This window comes from Ochotona princeps, chromosome 5 (assembly GCF_030435755.1).
Source record: "Ochotona princeps isolate mOchPri1 chromosome 5, mOchPri1.hap1, whole genome shotgun sequence".
Classification (NCBI taxonomy): domain Eukaryota; kingdom Metazoa; phylum Chordata; class Mammalia; order Lagomorpha; family Ochotonidae; genus Ochotona; species Ochotona princeps.
The window spans coordinates 44,703,806-44,726,883 of NC_080836.1; the positions used below are offsets into that span (position 1 = coordinate 44,703,806).

The 23,078-nt window shown below is 36.5% G+C and overlaps 1 protein-coding gene across 3 annotated transcripts in view; it reads right to left on the minus strand.

Moving 5' to 3' along the window:
- FIGN (fidgetin, microtubule severing factor) overlaps positions 1 to 23,078 on the minus strand; it is a 128,989-nt gene that overhangs the window by 77,571 nt on the left and 28,340 nt on the right. Inside the window, exon 1 of one of the 3 annotated variants that reach the window (XM_058664565.1) lies at positions 3,122 to 3,181. The exons of the other annotated variants lie outside the window; for them this stretch is intronic. The gene's annotated coding sequence lies outside the window, so the exon portion shown is untranslated. Of the gene's footprint in view, positions 1 to 3,121; positions 3,182 to 23,078 lie in introns of those variants that run through there. 3 annotated transcript variants of the gene reach the window in all.

Below are 23,078 nucleotides of genomic sequence, written 5' to 3' on the forward strand. Positions count from 1 at the left end.
GAGCTAATGACACAGCTGTTCCTAAGACATGAAGTAGGATGCCACTGGAGGGAAGCCAAACTGGGGTGTGTTCACAAATAATCTGGGGTTTCTTTATGATTACTGAAAGAGAGGTTCACTTTCCCTGCAATGGCTTGGTAGAACTCTACAGAAGATATGTGGCATAAGTGACTAAATGATGATTTAATAAGAACACATGAAGACATGACCATCTCTGCATTGGGTTAAAAAAATATAGCTTTATAGGGAAAGAAAAAATATTAAAACAAGGGCCCAGAATTATTTAAAAGAGTCATGACATTTTGGACTTGATTTGGGCATTAAGTCACACACCAGTTTCTCAATCAACATATCCAAAGAGATGACTAAAAGTATACAGAAATGCGGTGGATGTTATGGTGTAGGGGGCTAAGCCTTCTCTTGGGATGTCTACCTACATCCCATATGGAATGTCATTTCTCACCCTGTATAATTGACTTCCAATTCAGCTTCCTGCTCATAATGCACTTGGGTAGGTAGCAGATGATGGCTCAATGGTGTGGATCCCTGCCTCCCAATCTAGGGGGTAGAAATGCTCCGCCCCCTGCCTTTAGCCTGGACTTCTTAGCTTTCTCAAGTATTTGTGGAAAGACCCAGTGGATAAAAGAACTCTACCATCTCATCTCTATCCATCTCTCTTTTTATCAGTCACAGTCTGTTAAATAAATTAATTAAATGTATAAATCAATCATTTCTGACAAATTATACAGAAGCAATAACTAAGAAATGGTGCCACATCTTTAAACAGTGGAAACCTAAAAATTTATCTCACATTTAGAACAGATTCTTCCAATTAGAAAAAGGTGGGTCCACCTCATTCTCTTTACCTTGACATAAATAAAAAGAAGATGAATTTCAAATTGCCTCTACTCATGACAATTTCATCCTAGACAAAGTTCTCGCCACAAAACAGAGGGTGAAGGACTTCTAGGAGTACTATAATTGCCATACTGTTGATTAAATGTACACTTAACGTGGGGAAAAGCTTTTCTGTGGCATGGCAGAGTCTTTCTAGTGCTGTTTAAAAACCCTTCAAGCACAATCTTATAAAAGTGGCACTTTGATGAGCAATACACACCATACCTGAAGTTTTGCTGTATGGAAAGCAAAGGCTGGAACTGCAAAGCAGTAAGAAATGGGACACTACTGTCATACGTACAGCAGCACAGGACACACGAATTTCTGGTTCTGACCATACTAGAAAAACAGGTTTATTTTACACTTATATTACTAGTTCCTGAGTCCAGATATTACTAATTCCATTTAATCTATTCTTGTAGGATCTCATTGATTAGACTTAGCTTTCCCTTTAGCTATTTTCCTAAATTATACACTGCCATAATTAAACACAATCAGAGAAAGTACATATGACAGAAAGTACTTCCCAAGCATGATGGCTATATGTGATCTGTAGAGCAAAGTGTACATGAACAAAGTTTGGACAGTTCGTCATAATTCATAGCCATCAGTGACTTCTTAATTGCACTTTTCATGTCATGATTTGTTTGTGAGATTTTACACACACACACACACACACACACACAGAGCTGAGTGCTCCCAAGGAGAGTTATTTTTGTTAAGTATCACAGTATTACCAAAATGACAGACATGGTTTAAATCATGATTCTTACAGGCATTTAGAAGGATTAGAGGAGAAAAGAAACAGAATGGTGTTCAATGCCATAAAACTGTCAGGTGTTCCCTAACTTCCTCTGTGCCCCAAATTCTTTAGATGCAATATTGAAGGAGTACTATCTAAACATTTTAAACTAGTGCCAGGTTTTGCTAGCAAAACAAACAAAAAACCTTTCTCCACACCACTTATGCTGAGTTGAAATGGTAACTGCAAACTCAACTATTAGGCTTGGAGGTCTAGTTTAGAGAGCAGAACACACTGTCAATTGACTCTTGTCTTTGACAATTCGAACAGAGTCAGGCCACCTGACCCCCAGCCTCATACACAGCTTAGTAAACTGCATTGTTCCCCAAAGAATAATTTATCCTTCCCTTCTCAGTGTTAAGACTTCACTCCAAAATGAGGTAACTGCCTTCATATCAAAGCATTGCTCTCTGAGAAACAGGGTCAAGAACACAGAATTTAGACATAAAAGTTTGCATTTTATTCTACTTACCATTTGATTAAGTGCTTCAACTAGGGAACAAGCTGTTTTGTATTATGACTGATACTGTCAACTCAAAATTTACAAGTATATAATCTATCCTAATATTAACTCATTTTTTCAAGCTGTTTTTGATAGTAGTCTTATTTTTCAAAGTGTAAAAAAAAATAATAAAACACAGAATTAAATCAAGGATGGGAATCTATGCATGTTGGAGCCAAGGAGACCAATCTGATTATCCTAAAGACCACAAAAAAACTGTTGTTAGGAGTTAGTAGATTAATGTTTTGGAAAGACATGTATTAAACCTCTTGATAAAAAGTGCATAATGTAAAATTCGATTACACAGAATAAGTGTTCAATAAATCTCTAAAGATTTGTTTTATTTACACGTCCCCATTAATGCAATTTGTCAGAAAATATATGGAGCATACAATTAATTCCGCTTTACAAACAAGACATGTATATGACATTCGCTTTTACTGATGTGCAGCATTCCAAAACCAGTGTCTTTATGCCTGTGGATGGCTATAAAAGATATTGTATGTGAAAGAGTCAAGAAATTATTTACCAATCAAGGCAGCAAACCTTTTGTGTAGTCAGAAAGTGGGAATTCAAGAATAGAAAAATGCTAGGCTTGATATTCATATTGTAAAGCAGCAAACAAAATGAAGATACGATCAAATCTAATGCTGGAGATAAAATGGTGAAAAAGATTAGAAGTGAGTGATATCCAAAAAGTTACATATAAGATTATAAGATAACCCCTGATATTAGAGAACAAAGAAGAAGCTGAATGCATAAAACATAGGCAAAATTGCGTGCATATATACCTAGGGAAAGATTTGCTAAAGAGTTCCTGCTGAGAACAGAAGATGAAATCAGAGTAGTGTCTTAAAAGTGAAGGGAAATTCACACAGAAGACTTCTGAGAAAACCAGAAATTGTTTATCAACTACTCACTAAAGATAATGTAAAGTTGGTGGCAGGAAGGAGAACCTAAAAACAGAACTGACAACTCCAGAATTCTCGTCCATTCAGCTAAACAAGAAAGCAAGTATTAGGAAATTTCTGTTCATGTTTTTTAGAAAGTGATAAGCAAGCTATGACAACTATTTGTAACTAGAGAGGCAGAGAAATCAAGCAGTTCATCAAGTGATTTAGATGGTTAGATTTAGAGAGGTACAAGAAAAAGCTTAGCTCTGGCCCCAAGTCTTTCAAATGTAGTGTGATGAATATGACATCATACCTGGGATAGATAGTACGGTTAGCTCAGAAATAGATACAATCAGAATTCAAAATAAAAGGTTATATCCCAGATACATACTTTCAAATAAAGAAACATATAGACATAATCACACATACATAAATCATATATAATGGTTAACTAATGTAGAAAAGGATCAAACAATACCACAAAATGGAGATCATCAACCTTTTTTAAAACAACAGGGAATTTCAATTGACTAGTGTCCCAGTATTGAGTCACTGTGAATTACACAGAACCTTGACCAATATTTATTGCTCCATGTTTTAGAAGCAATTTCCATTTTGATGGGTTGCTTCAAAAATGGTATTCTGAAGCAGTTAGGTAACATAAAAATATAAGATCAAGATTATATCTGTCAGATGAAAAATACAGCATTTATGCAGCATTATATAATCCATTCACTGGTTTATGAGCCCAAGGTCCCTATGGGAGTGTCACAAACCCACATAATATGCTACAGGATTGTATTTTTTATTTGAGATCCAAAATGAGCAGGAAATACTTTCTAAAACCACAAGTGTAGCTAGCATACTTGTATTTAAGTGGAATAAGTCCAAATTTGCAAATAATTTCAATTTGGCAGCTAAGGATATCCTCAGTTTGGATAAATCTACTGTAAAACATATGCACTTTTTCTCCAGTATGTCAGCACTCCTCAATTGTTAAGATACATAGCACATAAATCAGATGGCCAAATTGGGCCTATGGAAGAACAGTAACCAATGATTCAATGTCAAAAAAGCCTACTACAGTGTTCCCCAAGGATGAGACCAGTATTTCTTAAACACTTCAGCTAACTGCCTTCAATAAAAAAGAACGTAGAATTTTTAACTTTAAAGATGACATCACACCTACAATAGGTGGTATGGCTAACTCAGAAACAGATCGAATTAAATTGCAAGACAAAAAAGTATATCCCAGACACTGATTTTTAAACTAAAGCAAAGCATACAGATATACTATAAATTGTATGGAAAATTATACAATGGAATAGCAATCTTCAGCAGCAGAAAGAAACATGTATAAAAGCCATAGACCTAGAAGAAAGGCAAACACCAGTCATGGTTTGGATGTAAGCATTTTTAAAACACATATCTTATCCAGATAAATATGCATGCTATACAAAATGGAATAAAGCAAATATGTGGCACATTAGTGTTTGGTATGTTTATTAATATTATCAGTTCTATCTAGGAAGAGGTAGAGAAAAAATTATGAAGTGAATATGACAAGATTTATGGAAATATTAGATAAATGCATTATTTATTCTATAGAAGAAAATGTTGAAGGGTACTTCCCAATGCATGAAAAATCATTTTGTATTGAGTTGTGGTATAGTTTAAAGATGGAGCAAGAGGAATGTAATTGATATTTTAAAAATAGATTTATAACAAAGAAATGAAATTTAAAGCTGCAACATCAGTGAAATAGATTGAAAAAAATTAACCTCTGGTAGGCCTTATAACAATCTACAATTTTTAAAACTAAACATTCATTTCAGACTATGAAGATTTATTTCACAGGCAATACTGGGAACTGTTCTGACACATCTTTTGGTAAATTATCAACCCAAATTGCTTTCTACTCCTTTGCTAAGATGACCTGGAACTCAAAAATAAACTTTTTTTTCCACTAAAGGAAATGGACTAATGGCCACTGACCACAGAATTAAGAATAAATGTGCACTTTGTGTAAATTTATCTATCAAAATGATGGGGCCTCTTGAGAACACAAACTGAAAGCTTATGTACCAAATTCAGGCTATACAGTGTTTGTAAAATCTTTGATTGATTTCCTAACTTTAAAATGGGATATCTATTATATCCTAAAAAAAAAAAAAAACCCAAAAATAATAAAATAAGAGAGTAAAACAGAACAAAATAGAAGGAAAAAAATCTCAAAACCGTGATAGCTTCATTTCCACACGTCAACAATCTGCTAATGATCAGCAGTGTTTTAAGAGGAATCTAGCACCTATCTTACACGTTGCCAGATCTTACAGATGCCAGGAAGGCATCTGAATTTGAAATCCCTAGTTTAGAAATGTGAACATTTTCTAACTCGGACACTTAATGTGACTTATTTTAAACAATGGCCTTAATATGTCTTTAGAATATATACTGCATGTTGATAAATCCAAGAATAACTAACACCAGTTAATCAGTGGGTTGGGGGGTTTATGTGTGGCGACACAATTCTTCAATTTAGCCAGAGTTAATCTAGTTACCAAGTATTCCAACTTCATCTACATTCAGATAGACTGTTAACAGATCAGCTCTCTTTCAAAAACTAAAAAACAAAATTAACCCTTCTGAATTCTAAAAGCAAACCAAAATGAGTGAGGGTTGTAAGGAAAGAGGAAAAGCTGTACTACGACTGAGGCCAGAGGAATTTGCAATTAGAATAAAAAACAAAATGTTCTGTCCAAGGAAAAAACACAGCAAAATACTTTTATTTTTGTTCCAAGGACTCTTTCCAAGAAGTGAGTAAAGACCCAGAAAGCATGCTCATCTTTAAAAATTTTAAAGTGCTAAATCAAATCTATTGTAAATATTTGCTTTTCACATCTGGAGAAAAGACTATTCTTGAACCATCACTATCTTAGGAAATGATGATATACTCCACAAAACAAAATGTTCTGTCTTAGGCTATTACTTAAAACTATGAGAAGTAAAATTCCTTGAAATGGAAGTATAAATTGAATTCACTTTATAATCCTAACCTTGTTTAAATAAAATGATTTTATATTGTCAGTTACTCACTCAGATGAAAGACTGTCACACAGGAACATGTTTTAGTAAAGAGCACAGACTAATCTTCCTAGAAGTGTCCAGAAGATTAACTGGAAGCACCAGTAAGAAACAGTGGTCCTCTTCATAAGGTAAAATTATTTATAGCTATGCTCTTATGTAAGGTGTTAGAAACAAGCGCAATAGCATACAGCAGTATAATATCAAATATATTTTCTTCTAAGGAGCTAGAAGTATCTCATATGTCTAAAATATAATCTATTTTTGTATGTGTTAAGGAGACCAGCAATGTCTTCAATTAAATCAAGGGTACAAAGCCAAAGCAATGAAAAACAAGAAAAATAAGATTCACAAAGGTGTCAATCCACTAGCAATTTCTTTCCCCTGAAGATTATAATTCTTAAAGGGGTTGAAAAGTCTACTCCTGAAAGGTTATAGAGGAGACAGTCTTCTATTAACATATGTCCTCTGATATCCAGTCTGGGAAAACAAAAGGAGACAGCATTAACTTTTTTTTTTTAAAGATTTATTTTATTTTTATTACAAAGTCAGATATACAGAGAGGAGGAGAGATAGAGAGGAAGTGGAGCTGCCGGGATTAGAACTGGGGCCCGTATGGGATTCCGGCACGTTCAAGGTGAGGACCTTAGCCACTAGGCCACGCCGCCGGGCCCAACAGCATTAACTTTCAAGAGTGGACATGCTAAAAAGAAAAAAAATGAAATGAGTAAATTCTAAAGAGTTGTAGGGAGCAAGGTGACCCAGCCCAGTTTAACAGAGAACCAACATGTCATCAAATGAAACGTATGAACTTTGTACCCAAGAAAGTGAGGAAGACATGAAACCAAACACAATTTAAGAATCCGTGATGAAAAATCCAGAGTCACAGATACGTTCAACATTCTGCAAAACCTTGTTGCCATAGGCAGCTACTGAAAGAACCCAGTCCTAAAAAAAGATGTAGGCAAGTCTCTTCCATCCAGCCCTTAGCCACAGCTTCAGCATCTTCCCATGACCCATTTTCATCTGTGGAAACTGAAGGCACCTCAAAAGAGAGGGCAGAGTGAACCAGAGCTATGTGAACTGGTCACCAACCATCTGAAACCACACCTCCTGTTGCCAAGTGAAAGCAAGCCCCATAGACTTTTGTCTCAGCCTCTGACATACTCTACGTCGGGCACAGCCGTTGGTCTAGCCCAGCTTGTCTGTATGTGAAACGGGAATAGAATGAAACACAAAGATGAACAAGAGGTTGAGTTCTGTGAATGAACCACAAGAAGAAAATGGAAACATCAACAGGGAAGGCAGAGAAAGTGTTCTGTTTTCTCACTTCATTCGGAGCCTAAAGACATGCTTAAAATCGGTATATGCTCAGTAATAAACAAATAAATAAAGGCAAGTTGAATGAGTCAGCAAGAAATCCTACTTATAGAAATGACAAATTGTTCACTTCATAAAGCACTACAAAACATTCATTATCTGGGGAGAATTCTTGTCCACCATGACCACATTATAAAGGAATCAAAATGGAGGAGTTGTGCTTATTAGAAAACCTACAGCAACAGCAAGTAAATTGAAATAACTACTTCGCTTCAGAGAGAATCACCAAAGAACACACACGATAGAAAATACTGTCAAAATTAGATATTATTTCATTTATATGAGAGATTCCTCATTTGCCAGCAAGGTATTTTTTTTATAAACAATATACCAAATAACACATTAGAATGGATCTCACACGATAAGAAAAAGAAGAGTTAGATGATATAAATCATAGTGACCAAAACAAGACATCAAACAAATGTAGACACATTATGCTCTGTTTGCTTTCCTGGGCAGCTCTAGAACTTTACAAAGCATCATATGGGTAAACAGTATCCATCTGCTCAGTTGTTATTTAAGGGTTTTATGAGGAGGATCTGTCATGAACTTATTCAGGGTAGGACCAGGAGGGTGTGTAGCTCTCTGCCAGCATCTAATGCCTAGACTAGGATGCATGTTTTCCTTTTGCCTTTATTCTGTATGGCAAGGTTCGATAGTTTTGGTTTTCTCCTGATATTGGAAGCAAATACACATACTTGCTAAAGACAACAGCCATTCAGAATGTTTGTTTTGCCCCTCCTAACTTGGGAGAATTTATTTTATAAATACTTAGGGGAGTAAATGCTTAAACAAATGTTTCCCGTGACATGCTGTATGTAACACTGAATTACATGGTTAGATCCATTTGGGAAATATAAGCTCCCTTCAACATTTGCAATATGCATACTAGCTTTCTGGAAGCTCTGAGAGAGGTCCTATTGTAAATAAATCCAATTAACTGTGACCCGAACTTCTTTGGTCATAGAATCCTGTATTGGCAGGGTGAGGCACCAAAGTGCCTGAGGTGGCAAATGTGGATAGTTGACGTCTCATAGTATGTTTGCTAAAACCCAATATCTACAACATATTGAATAGGAACTGCAATGTTTAGAACTTGGCAAAAAAATACCACATGTCTAGTCTCTCCCTTTTAGAGTCCATTAAAATCAAACCATCATAAACATTATCTACACTTAAAACAAAGATCTCAAGCATTTCTTTTAGCATTTGTGCCTAATCATTTTATTTCTTAAATAAAGAGAATCTCAGGCTAAATATTGCCAACCTCATCTTGTAACTTCATGGTCTCCATCAACTCTTAGCCTCTCTGCTTCATGGTCTAGCCTTTTCTTCTGGGTACTAGGCTGCTTTCTCCCCCTTGCCCTCCAGCTCTAATGTCTTTACTTCCCTCTTTCTCTTTGAATTGAATCTCCCTTTTTCTTTCTTTTTAAGATTTATTTATTTTTATTGGTAAGGCAGAGATACAGAGAGCAGGAGAGACAGAAAGGAAGATCTTCTGTCCGATGGTTCACTCCCCAAGTGGCCTCAAGGGCTGGAGCTGAGCCGATCCCAAGCTCGGAGCCACGAGCTCTTACCGGTCTCCCATGTAGGTGCAGGGTTCCAAAGCTTTGGGCCATCCTCGACTGCATTCCCAGGCCACAGGCAGGGAGCTGGATGGGAAGCAGGGCCGCCGGCGCCCATATGGGATTCCGGTGCGTTCAAGGTGAGGACTTCAGCCGCTATGCCATTGCTCCGGGCCCTCCCCTTTTCTTTTCACATGAAACTATCAGCTTTAAGAATACGGAAGAGTAACATTTCTAACTCTTTTTCACTCTTCTTTCATTTCCAAATTCAGCAAAAGGAGTCTATAGTTGATATCTCAACTTGCTCAACTTTTATTTGGTCTTATAAAATTACAATGTAATTTCCTCCTACTCTCCTAAATAAAAATTCCTTCACTCTACCTTGCAATGGTAGAGAAGGACAATGACTTTGTTTGTGTTACTGCCCCACATCTCTACCTTACATAACATCTGTTTTCTTTCTCTTCCTGCCTTTCTGCATCAGCTCCTTATAGTTTTTCATTCCCTTCAAGAAGTATGCAAAATATCTTGTACGCGTACATATTTTAACTCATGAGATCACAAAATCTGCTGCCCAGTCCAGGACACATTTACAAATGAAAGAAGACTATTAGTAAGAATGTTGATTATTAGCAGGTATAAACGGCTAACATCCTAGGCAAACTGAGATGAACAACCCCATAATTACAGCACTTACCGGTCCATCCTGCAATTTATTTGGTCTATGCCTGCTGACCAAGGAGGCCTCCAAAAGTTCATTGAAAATGCACAGCATCTTTTCATCCTATGTTGCCCATGAGCTCTCTGAAGTAGCCTCATAGATTCAACAGACGACAAGTTCTTCAAGGACAGATATTTTCTCACTCAGCACAATGCTTAGCACACTCTAAATTCTTAATAAATAATTTATCTTGGAGCCAGATCAAGATATTGCAAAAAATAATATTCTGAAAAGAAGACAATTAATGGTAACAGAAGTTTCTTCAGTAGTGAAAAATTCTTGATAACAACAGACATCAGTTGGTATACCGCAATCTAAGATTTTAATTAAATTATTAGGAAACCCCATAAGATGTTTCTCAATCTGGGATCCCTGTGGACAAACTAGGAAATAAGTAAATACGTCATAACTTAATTCCTTTCTCCCTTTTTTCCCACCTCCTAATCTTTTAGTTACCACTTAAAGGCCTAACTTTAATGTCATATTCTCAGTGGAATATTGTTCAAAGTACTTCGGCACTGAATTGCCTCCTGTTTCATCCTATTAGAGCACTTTGTTGAGATTCAACAATTAACTGAAGCTCTCTAATATGCCAGAGAAAGTTCAAGGCACTTTCACCTACACTGGGTCACTTAAACCTTCTAATAGGCCTGTGGGTAGGGTTATTACCCCAATTTTAGAGATAGGCCATCAGATGCTCAGGAAGAAGAGAATTTCTTAAGATTGCAAGATTCATCATGGGACATGTGTCCAGACTTAGGGATCTATGTAAAACCTATGTAAATCCTGACATGGCACCAAGAACATTAATATTACAGTTATTTATCTATCCATCTCAACCTGAAAATTTCTCATGCTTAGGATCCATGAGCAAGGATAATATAATTCATATATATACACACACACATGCATACATATATATCTAATATACATACATATATACATATATGCATATAAAACAATCTAAGGAATACTTAATTTCAAGACTGAAAAGATGCATAGTGAGCTTCAGATAACATTAGAACCTGATTTCATTCAGTTGAGAACCAACACAAAATGGTTGCTTACTTCAAGATCCTAAAAAGCTTAAAGTGTGACTCAAACATAAAACCCTTTCAGATGTCATTAATTTATTTTTTACTGTACAATGCTCTTGTCACTGGATTTCCCAAGCCTTTTTGCCTCACTCTACACAATGTGTTCATTAAGTAATGCATTACATTTAACAAACTAAGAAGCAAAACGAGACCTATCACTTTACAATCACATCTTCCTACATACCCTAATCCACCCCTTATCTAGATTCATTCCATCACTCCCTGTGGCTGCATCTCAAAAATATTAGCATTACTAATAACACACTATCCTCACCAACATTATCACAGACACAGAAAGGTGGTTGAAAAAGTTCATTGAAAATTGAATTAAAAGTATGAGTTCGTTTTGGTACAAAGCCGATTTTAAGATCCAGGCATTTTTTATGTTTTCCATACAATTGTAAGTATTTTTGTACCACAGTAAGTTAATTTTTATCACATTTCCAAAAACTTTCTGGAAGATTATCTTAATTTCATAAATGAAGACCCATTATTCAAGTAAGGTCACAGTAGTTCTTTCGGTGGCAACTCAACATGCATAGGTTTCAGCAGGGGTAACACAGGTGAACTGTATTCAACAGCCAAAAAAGGGATGCTGCCTACTCTCTTCCTAAGAAATGCCCCAACTCTCCTCATGTACCCTGCTCCTCACCTTCCTCTGTGTGGCCCAAGCTTCCTCAAGTCTGGCTTGCCAAAAACGAGGTCAAGGGAAGGGCATTCAGAGGGCAGGAAGAACCACAACACAGGTTTTGAAATCTTAGGGCTCTGGCTCAGATCACTGCCCCCTAACAAGGTATCATGGCAAATGACACTCAGGGAATCCAGTTTTTCTACATATAAAATGGAGATAGTAATAACAGCCGTAGTTCATAGAGCTGCATTTTAGTGTATGCTAGTAAATGCACATGTACTTAGCAATAGTAGTATTATTAGTGCTTTTTCTTATCCCTTCTTACAATTTCTCCATCTTTGTTGTTATTTCCATTCCCTATCACCTTCAGCAGAGATAAGAAAAACGAGGTTGATGGAGCAGGACACTCCCTTCCTGCTCACTGTGTAAGGCTGTGATGCAGTAAGCCTGAGAGCTGAAGTTTTGGAAGGAGAAAGTCTAGCTTTGAATTCTGCCTCTCCTCTTACCAGCTGTGAAACTGGAAGCAGCTTATTTAACCTCCCGGAGTCTCATTTTCAAGTACTACAAAAGGATCTGTTCCTCTCCCCAATATGTAGGGGTTCTGGTGAAGATTAATGTTATTCTCCTCATCTTCCTCTTCCCATCTTCCCTTGGGAGGTCCTCTTACAGCCCATCCTGAACCTTTTCAATAAGTAATTGAAAGAGAATAGGATTGCAAGAGGATGGCAAACTACGGAAAGAAAAAACAATAGGTGGCCCGGGCAGTCTGTGCTCATTATCTGCCCCTCCCTCAAACTCCTTCAAATCCCTGCCATGGCGCCACTCCCACCGCCCAACACCACTCAAGAATCCCTCTCCCAGGATGGGGCCTTGATCTGAAACAAAACAGCCTTCTGCATCAGGACCTTCACCAAGAATAGAACAAGGAGTTCCTCAATTCAGTCACTGGTGAGGCAGCACGAAGATCCCACATTTCCTGCTTACTAATTGCTCATTTGAAATATGCATACACATAATTCATAAGAGATAACAAAGCATTTTGATAACACAGTTTAGAAAAACAAGCCAACAGAACTTCTGTAGACTGGAGAGGAGACTTAACCACTTAGAAAACCATTTCTTCCAGGGGATGCTGTGTGCAACTTTTCCGTCACTTTAAAGAAACTTGAATTTTTTCACATGCCAGATCCTGCCAGAACTTACTGTGTTGTATAAATAATTTTATAGATTGTTTTAAGGTCACGCTCGTAAGCAGGGTGCTTTTTTTTTTTAAAAGAAGGGGGTAGAAATAAATTTTTCTTGTTTCATCAGAGAAGAAACAGAATCCATGGAAAGGAAATTCAGTTAGCTTTTGTCTCTAGGCAAGGCAATCTGAGGTTGACAATACAAGGGAAAGTTTCCATGGGGCCCTGGAGGGGAACACCTTCTCCTTGCCTCTGGGAAGGAATACACCTGTGCTTGGCACATAGAACCCTACAGGAACAAATGAGAGAAAGCTCACTCGAGCTAGAAGCTAACAGCAGCTGTGCAATAGGAACACTCTAAATGAAAGAGTTCTGTGAACATAAATTTCACAAAGCACAAATCAAGAGAGAAGTTGCCAGCTGGTAGTACAGGGTGAGGAGAAAGAAACATGTTTCCAGGTAATCTTTGATTTTAACAGAATTAAAATCAAATTTTAAAATATATATAGTAGTTCTTAAAAACCCTGCAACTCAAAGTGCTAGTCTATGTTCATTTTTTTTTCTGAAACAGTGGCATGTCAATAATTTACACATTCAGCACCACACAATTATCTAATTCTGCTCCGGAACTACAATATGATTGCAACATCAAAACTTGTCAAGTCAAATGAAATACCACAATTTTAGATTCATTTCTTTTCAAGTGCTGAACATTCCAATTGTGTTAGAGTCGCTGAATATCCACATGAATATACTCCCTTACCTTATTTCACACATTTTCTTTTAGAACCTAATTCAAAACAGGCTGTCGTAAATAATGAAGCAAAAAATGCACTATTACTTCCTAATAATGCGTCTTCTCTGAGAGCAGGGGATTCAGAAAACTCCATCCAGGAGAAATGTAGCATTCAATTAATGTTTTACACTAGTTTAAGAAAATAACATTATTAGATTTAGTAGTGTATTTTTTAATAGAACAACTATTATCACATAGTTATACATAATCTTTTTTATTAGGTCAGGCATCTTTTGTGATACCTGTTATTTAAGAGACAACGTGAGAAAATATTTTATAAGTGAATCAAGTACTTCTCATTTAACCATATTCTATCTTCTCCTTCAATGTTATTTTAGTTATACTGTGTTATCAAGCTTATAGTATAAATTTGCCTATGTTAAGGACTGTTTTTACATGTTACTTTTTGACTACAAGAGATTCAGGGAGGAAAACACAATTGAGAAGTAGAAATTTTAAAAGAAGGGGGAGAAGGAAAGTAAAAACAACAACCCAAGGTTCTGGGCTTGATGAAGATACTCGTCTTTAAAATCAGACCTTAAGGTTTAGAAGTTGCGAATAGATAATAGGTAGATAATAAATAATGGCTAATAAATGACAGATAAGATATATACATATACATACATATGCTATTATTCCTTATAATCTTACAGAAATGCACATATTAAGTCACTACCATTGTTAATTATATAATTGGAAGTGCATTTTTGCTCTGTTTGAAACAAAATACTTGAGGAACCAATTGGATCACACTGACCTCAGGAAGGCACACTTTGCTTGTGTCTGACTGACCCAAAAAGGGAGGCAGTTGAGATGCTGTTGTTAACAGTACAGGTGCAGAACCATGAATGAAGATGTCTTGGCAGTTTTATTTGTAGACGAGTAATGTGAAAGAGACATTGAGGCAGAACTCTGAATATAGTTTAACAGGATAACAAGAAGCAGAGTTTATGGCAGAGCAGTCACAGTAAGAACTCAGAAGGGTGTGGAACCTCCAGTTTCAGGGCCCATCAGCCTGTGTGACTGAAGATGAAATCTAGAATTCAGAGCCAGAGTTGCAGCATTGTCATAAACAGGCTCTATTATGGGAGTGGTGACTAGCAGATTTATTGAGAATGCAGAATGGAAAGAATTCAGTCAAGGTTACAAGCAATGAAGGCAATTGGAACAGGGAAACGAAACTGCATGGTATGTGAAGATGTTCCATCTGCAGATAAGAAGTGCTTCTGAGTCTGGGATCACATTTTCTGAAAGCCGAGAAGTTTGGTGTTAAAACTGCAGATGGCTCTTTTTCTGACAGCTCTGGATTCTCACAGGAACATGACCCAAACAACACAGTCACAGCCTTCATTTAATACTAGTGTCTTAATATAGTATCCTGCACTGTCAGAGTGCTCAGTACCTAACTCAAATTTGTGAAGAGCTTTAGCCACTAGGTGCTTTACTTGGATGCTTTCTTTCTAGTAGCTAAGGGAACACTTCTCTCTATATACAGACTACATCTAGATATCAATGCATCTGAACATTTTCTTTTCCTTTTCCTATTTCCCCAAATAAACTTTAAGCTTTGTATGATGACTTAAAAAGTCTCTATTGAGTCACTTGCTCTGGGCACCACTCTTGTTCTGCCATTTCAACTATGTGCTGGGGGCAACTCTAACTCCAGTTTTGCCTTATGAAAATGGTGCATTATAGCAATGAGTTCACTTGCCTCTTAGAATTGGGAGAAGTTAGGAAGATAATGGATGAAAACATATCTTCAAAAATTGCAACACCTACTCAAAGTTGATATTGTTGTCATCTTTAACACATGTGTACACCCAACAGTTATTCAGTTATTCAGTAAATATGTGCTGATAAAGTGTAACCTAGACAACAGAGAACAAACCATTAGAGCAATTACCAAAGTTGAATGCCTGATACACCCGGAAGCTTAAGTGTGGAAGCACAAAAATCAGTAGAACTTGCTGGTATTGCACTAGAAACAACCGCAGATGGGACTGGGATTGTGGAATAACAGATTATGCCACATGCCTGAGATACTAGCATAGCTGCCATTTTGAGTCCCAGCTGTTCCTTTTCCATTCAGCTTCCTGCTAATGATCTTGGGAAAGTAGAGGAGGATGGTCCAAGTGCTTTGGTCCCTGCCACCCATAGGAAAACTCTGGAAAATGCTCTTGGCTGCTGAATTCAGCCAGACCCAGACTCAGTCATTGTAGCCATCGGAGAGTCCATTTTGGAAATGAACCAGCAGATGGAAGATCTCAATCTCTTCACTCTCTAACGCTACCTTTCAAATAAATAGTATCAGTTGAAGGAAGGAAGGAAGGAAGGAAGGAAGGAAGGAAGGAAGCAGGGAATATAAAGAGGCTATCAAAAGTACTAGATGCCTACAAGTCTTCCAGGAGAGGGAAAGACAGCACGGGAGAAGAACCACGGTGGTGACACTCAGAAAGTGAAGACAACTAGACAAAAGATGTCTCCTGTATTTGTTGATCCTATATAGCCCTCCTTTGATTATTGCTATTGGCTTCCCCATTTTACTATGATTTCCAACAGTTCTAACCAACTCTGGTCACTCTTGCCTCAATAACTTCTTTAAACAGGATATCTGAATATGAGTTCCACATAATTTGGTATTTGATTAAAGAGTTTAGTACTATCGGGTGTAAACAATTCTGTCAATGAGTGTGATTTTTAATTTTGGGGTTGTTTGGACTGAGACAGTCTGATTTCACAGTCCACACCCCCACAATGCCATCTGTGATACAGATATCCTATTAGTGATATGAACATTTACTGATTATTTTTTCTAGATGTGAATCAGTCCTATCTTCCCAGCTACAAATACTGACCACCACAAATCTAGCAAATCGAATCAATGAAGCCTTCCACCTCACCATTTTCAGCTACCATATGTATAGGCCACAGAAACAAAGGTTCTGTGAAAGTTAGTGAAGCTGAAGGCTCAGAGCTCCTCAGTAAGCATTGACTCCTTCCAATGCCCCTACTTACTTCTGCACTTTCAAACATTATACTTTTGTTTTTATTTTTTTAAAGATTTATTTGTTTTTATTGCAAAGGCAGATATACAGAGAGGAAGAGAGACAGAGAGAAATATCTTCTGTCTGATGATTCATTCCCTAAGTGACCACAATGGCCAGGGCTACGCCAATCTGAAGCCAGGAGCTGAGATCCACTTCCGGGTTTCCCATGCGGGTGCAGGGTCCCAAGGCTTTGGGCCTGTCTTGACTGCTTTCCCAGGCAACAGGCAGGGAGCTGGATGGGAAACTGGGCCTCTGGGATTAGAACTGGTGCCCAAATGGGATCCTGACGCGTTCAAGGAGAGAGCTTTAGCCACTAGGCCACGGCACCGGGCCCTATACTATTGTTTTTTAAACAAGGTGCCCATGTGGTACAAGCTTCAGACTCCATTAAGTCAGAATAGCCCTCTGATAATATACATGAATAACTACAGACTACATATCATTCTGTTGAGACATACTCTTTAATGTCACCATCACATACAAAAGGACAAAGTCTGTAAAAGAGGTAAGTTTCCGAAGTGCCAATTAACAATTATCAGTGTCATAATTCACATTACTATCACTTATAAGGTTGTGAATCTATTGTTTTCAATTCCTAGCACCTTGCATGTGATGGTCCCATTCCTAATGGTTCTGATTCTCAAAGAAAGTTCACAGCTGCAGTTCAAAACCAAAGGCTACTATGAAAACAAAACAAACAAAAAACAAACAAAAAAAAAAGGAAAAAACATCCTTGTCAGAAACAAGGCAATTATGAACATCATGATTAAAAAGAAAAAAAAAACATTTAAATAATGAACTCCAATTTGACTATTTAGCGATTCACTCTCTAGCAATCTGCTATTTTTATTTCATTTTAAAGCAATCCATCTAACAGAAATTCTTTCAACCTTGTCTAGTACTATTTCATTGCTCTAAACCTATATTTCATGGCCAGACAATATCTTTCTATAATAAAATGGTAATAAAAAGAGTACCAATTATCCCAGTATTTTCTCAAAATAGGTAGACATTCTTTCTTGCCTTAATTTTATGTTTTCCTTTGCCCCATGCTAAAAGCTTGGCATAATTATCCCTGAACAGGTTGAGTGAGGTCTCCACGAAATCTGCTCAGGGTGATTATTTAGCTTTTTTTTTTTTTTCGTATTTGCAAAATTTAGCTGAGACTGTTACAAGCGGTTTATCAAAATAAATGCTTGATTGGCTTTAGCAGTTTTTCGTAATTGAAAAAATAAAGAAAAAAGAGTTTTCTAATAAATGGAGGGAGAGAGAGGTTAAATACTTTAATTACTAACTTGCAAAAAGATTTCCATTTGAATATGGAAACAATGTAAAGGGGTCCCTCATTTTTATGGGACTGGCATCACTCCAGAGGGTTTAATGATGCTGCTGGGCAACTGAAACTGTGCAATTGAGTAATGTGATTTCTAAGCATACTTCCTTAAAATTTAATAGTGCTACGGAATATTTAAAATGGATTATTTTTAAAAGGAAGGTTGCACATGCAAATTTATAGCACAGGAATTAAGAAAACAGCCATTCTTTTTAAATGACATACTTTTTCACTTTGTGTCTTAAAATGAAAACCAGTTACTCTTGAGTCAACAAGCGTGCCAAGGACAGAACTATAGAAGGCTTTTCCCATCAAGAATCGCTGCATGTTAACTGAAGAGCTCAGATAAATATGTCTTCCGCCTTTAAAGCATACTTGACATTTCTGATCTTTGCACTCTGAGTTTCCCTATTTGTGAGCTCCTTGGTGAGGCCTTCACAAGCAAATGCCTTCTTGGGTGCAAACAACTCTCATTTGCTTTCTGAATTTACCCATAGACAGGCAGTGCATTATAGAAAAACCCTATTAACTTTATTTCAAGGATTTGGTCACTCCGTCTATACATTTTACCCTAAAAATGGAGATTTCATAAACAAAGAACCTCCATTCTTCTAAATATCAGTTAATTCCACCTAATCAGATCTATTATCAGCACTAATCCTAATACATAGATTACCAGCATTACAAAGCAGGCATCACTAATTAGCCCTCCTTCCTAATAATGCTAGCCAGAAGAGCCTGCCCACATTACTGTATTAAAAGAGAGGCTATTCTGAATTGCTGTTTTGTTTGGAAAGGGAGGGGGGAAAAATCTGTGTTCCTTTCCAGCTGGCAGAGTTTTCCTAAATTAGATTAACTTTTAATTTAAATAAAAATTTTAAAGGCTTTACACAAAGAGACAGTAATTGCCCATTTGAAACATCCGAAAAAAAAAAAAAGGTGATTGAAGGGTACAGTAATATGCTTACATGAATAATAAATAATACTTAGCATTTAGATAGAGCCTTCCCCTCATCAAATCATTTCTTTATCAGCATTAACTAATTCACATGCTATCCTAGCAAGAAAAGTAAAATTAAAGAATGAAATGTTTCTCTACATTCAAGACAGGTAAACTGAGGCCAGAAGAGGCAATTTTGTAAGACAACATGTCAGTTTCAGAATGTGAACTGTAAATATCAAGCATTTTCTCATTGGATCTCTGTGTTCCTTGTAGTTAATTTCTATAGAGAAACTGCATGGACTTCGGTGATGTTTCGTGAAGCAATTTTTATTCCATCCCATGCCAATGGCTATGAGGAGTTGGACAACATACCTCACTTATTTAGGTCTTGGTATCTTAATCAATAAGATGGGAATTAATTATCTACATATATACTACACACACACATAGAGTGCCTAGGTAAACGTTCCACAAATAGCTGTTATTACTCACCATTAGATGAAGTTCATAAGTCAACTATTATCAGTAAGCTAACGGAATACTTCAATTACTCTGGTAGGAAATGCAGTCATAACCCCAAATGAGGTGCTCAAATAAAACTGAATATTCCAAAGCCCCTGGAAAAACATTACTGGCATAAGATCCTAGGCAATGTTTAATAGTTCATATTACACGTAATTAATGTACCTCAAGTGAATATGCAAGATTTTTGCCCTTTTAACATTTGAAAAGAATCCTCATAGATTCAAGATATTGATTTTACTTTTAGCATCCATTGATGGAGAAAAATGATGACTAAGAATCACCATGAGTTCTGTGCCACTTTTGTTACATCACTGAATGGATGCATATTTTAATTTTAATCACGAAAGACAATGAATATAACAAAAAGTCTGCAGTGTACATGAAAGACAAACATGTTTGGTACACACAAGAATTTGAGAAATCCTTGCAATCAATCTGGTATTCCTCAGAGGTCTGTAGCTGATGGTGCAGGAAGCACTCTCCAAGAGGCTGAGGAATAACATACTGTTCAGCACGCTTTGTTGCACAGCTGATATCCACCAGAAAAATTGACTAGTGCAATTGGTTTCCAGGTTCGCAAAAATTTTCAAACGTAACTTCATAAAAGGAAACTTAGTCCCTCGTAGTATTTTCCGACTGGAAGAGAATGTAGAAACCTTCAGATGCCAAGTCATCCATTTTAAGACAAAAATCCCAAAACCCAAGGAGACTCTTCCTTCCTCCCTAATCACCAGAGATAATGGCAAGAACTTCATGCTTAAAATTTTAGTTGCTCCTCACTTATCCAGAATATATATAAACTGACAATATGAGGGCTCTCTAAAAAAATGTCTAGAGAAAAGAGCACGTTATACAGTTTTCCTGGCAGAAGGGGACTGCTTTGGTTTTGCTTTTTGTCTGTTTGGGTGTTTCAGATGTGATGCGAGACTGACATATTCTAACTTTTAAGCAACACTCAAAATCTCTCATTCAGTGGATTTCTTTTGCCCTGTTTTATCTCTTTAGCCCTTTTTTCATTAACATGGTCACAAGACTGGGGTACTTACACATGGATTTGATTCAACATAAAAAACAGTCAAGATGTGCTAACCTCTACAGAAAAATTAAAAACTTAATTATGATTGTAAACATGCTCACAAATATGTGTATTTTTAAGCTGCTACAATTTTCAATATATTTTCACCTGGAGTATTTACATGGTTGTAAAAAAATGTCTTTGGAATCTTGTTTTGGTCCTCCTGGAATATAATCTTAGCATTTAAGAAAGCCTGGAGCAACCTGAACTACATTCTCAGTTTCCTCTAGGGTTCTATGAAGCTCTATTAGCCCTGCATATCACACATAAGTTACTTTTAACACTCTTCTAAAGGTTGTTAAACGCCACACAAACTACACTCCATGGATCTAATGTTTAACCTATCTACCAGTAAATCAGAACCCACTATTCACATAGCTCTCCATGTTGATACTTGCCACCCATTATTATTTCACTTCTTTTTAAAAGAACTGTGTTTTGATCAATAATGTTACCCACTATGTGTATGAAAAGGAATTCTTCGACCCTTTCCTTCAGATACTCAACGAGGTAAAACCAAGAAACCCCAAGTGGAAGAGTGGTGAAATAACAAATGGACTTTAACAGTGCACTATTAAAACGCACAGAAATTGCACTCAAATATTTGACATTAAATTCACCTTTTGATTACTCAAATAGGCACCTATAGTAGGCAGCTGCCTTTATTTTAGGCTTTTATTTTAGAGCATGGCCTAAAATTAGACATTGTTAATTTTTCCAAAAGTGCATTGCTTAAAATAGAAAAAAAGGTTAACCATTACCTACATATCATTCCAAGAAATTACATCTGAATTGAATATCCTTTTGATAAAATTCTGTCCTGGGCTGTTTGCAACTTAAACGTTGTCTTTGAGAAATACTGAATTTCTGACAATAGTTTCTTTTTAAAACACCGGGTTTGAGCCCGGTACAATAGCATAGTGGCTAAAGTCCTCACCCTGAATGCGCCAGGATCCCATATGGTCGCTGGCTCTAATCCCAAAGGCCCAGCTTCCCATCCAGCTCCCTGCATGTTGCCTGGGAAAGCAGTCAAGGCTGGCCCAAAGCCTTGGATCCTGCACCCGCGTGGGAGACCTGGAAGAGGTTCTGGGCTCCTGGCTTCGGATTGGCGTAGCCCTAGCCGTTGTGGTCATTTGGGAAGTGAATCATCGGATGGAAGATCTACCTGTCTGTCTCTCCTCCTCTCTGTATATCTGCCTTTGCAATAAAAACAAATAAATCTTCAAAAAATAATAATAAATAAAAAAATAAAACACTGGATTTTATAAAACTTTTCTCCCTGCAGTCCTGATGTCATTTAGAAGAAACCAAAAATGACAGCAAAGATGCCAAAAAGTAAAAACAACTAATGAAAATCTTTAAATTTTCCATAGTCACTGCAGTGGTAGAAACAGTTGCATTAAGAGGGAGACAACTTAGTGTTTCTTTTCTGTCTTCATTGCCTGACATCAGGGAGACAGAACAATTATTATGCAATTATTCTTAATTTCTATTTAGGAAGACATTTCAATCTTCTTTTAATTCAGGACATTTAGAATATTATGAAAACAACTAGGCTTATTGTGTTTACCTGTCAAAAGTACTCTGTTCAAGAGACAAAGCTTCATGCTAAGTAAGTAAACTGCCTGATCTCATGTTATTTTAAAGAATGTAAAAAGAAAACAAAAACAAAACAAACAGAAAAGATGCAATTAAAATTTTAAACATTGTTAGGAGAATAAAATATTCTTTATAAAGTTATTTGGCTAAAACTAAGTGCATATTGAATGCTGTTTCAGAAGTAGCGTCTACATATCTTCATTAAAAATTCGATTTCCAAGTACACAGGCCTTCTACTTAACCTAAAATCTGGAAGCAAAGTGAAGTGTTCTATTTATGGCACAACCTCTGAGAGGCATATAAAAAAGCCATTAAGTTGTGAATTTCTTTTATTTCCTATATATGCTATCATAGATAAAGTATACATAAGCAAATATATGTATAATTTGTATTTATGTTTCTCAGAAATGTACATATTTAACAGATATATCAACTGTTCATATCTGCAGATTTATAAATATTTCCAAATATATCATTTGGGGCATTTACTAAAAATGACAAATTTCTGTTTGATTTTTTAAATAATTTTTAGAGAGAAAAACACCCCACATTTTGATATTAAAGCTTGTCTTGGTAGTAAAACAGTGTACAATTGGCATCATATAAAAGAGATTTCTGCAAAAAGATGATTCCATCACTAAAAGTTCTTGCCAAGTCATCAATTTAATGTCACCAATATAACTAACATTTGTTTACTCCATACAGTGATTTTGACAGAACAATTAGAAAACCAGAGGGGAAGAGCATCAAAGAAATACACTAGTTGTATGAGTATAGGTTCCTGCATATTATACTGTGTTCAACATTCCTATTGCCTGTAAAGATATCTGTGATAGCTGACCTAACAAGTAGTTTAATTAACTAATATTAAATGGTAATTAAGATTGTTCCAATTAAGTTCTAATTTTTAAAAATTAAGTGTAAACTCAATCATTCAATAAAGTGTTGTAGTCTTTTGGAGTGTTTCTAGGCACAGAATATAGCAATTTACTATTGACAAGCAC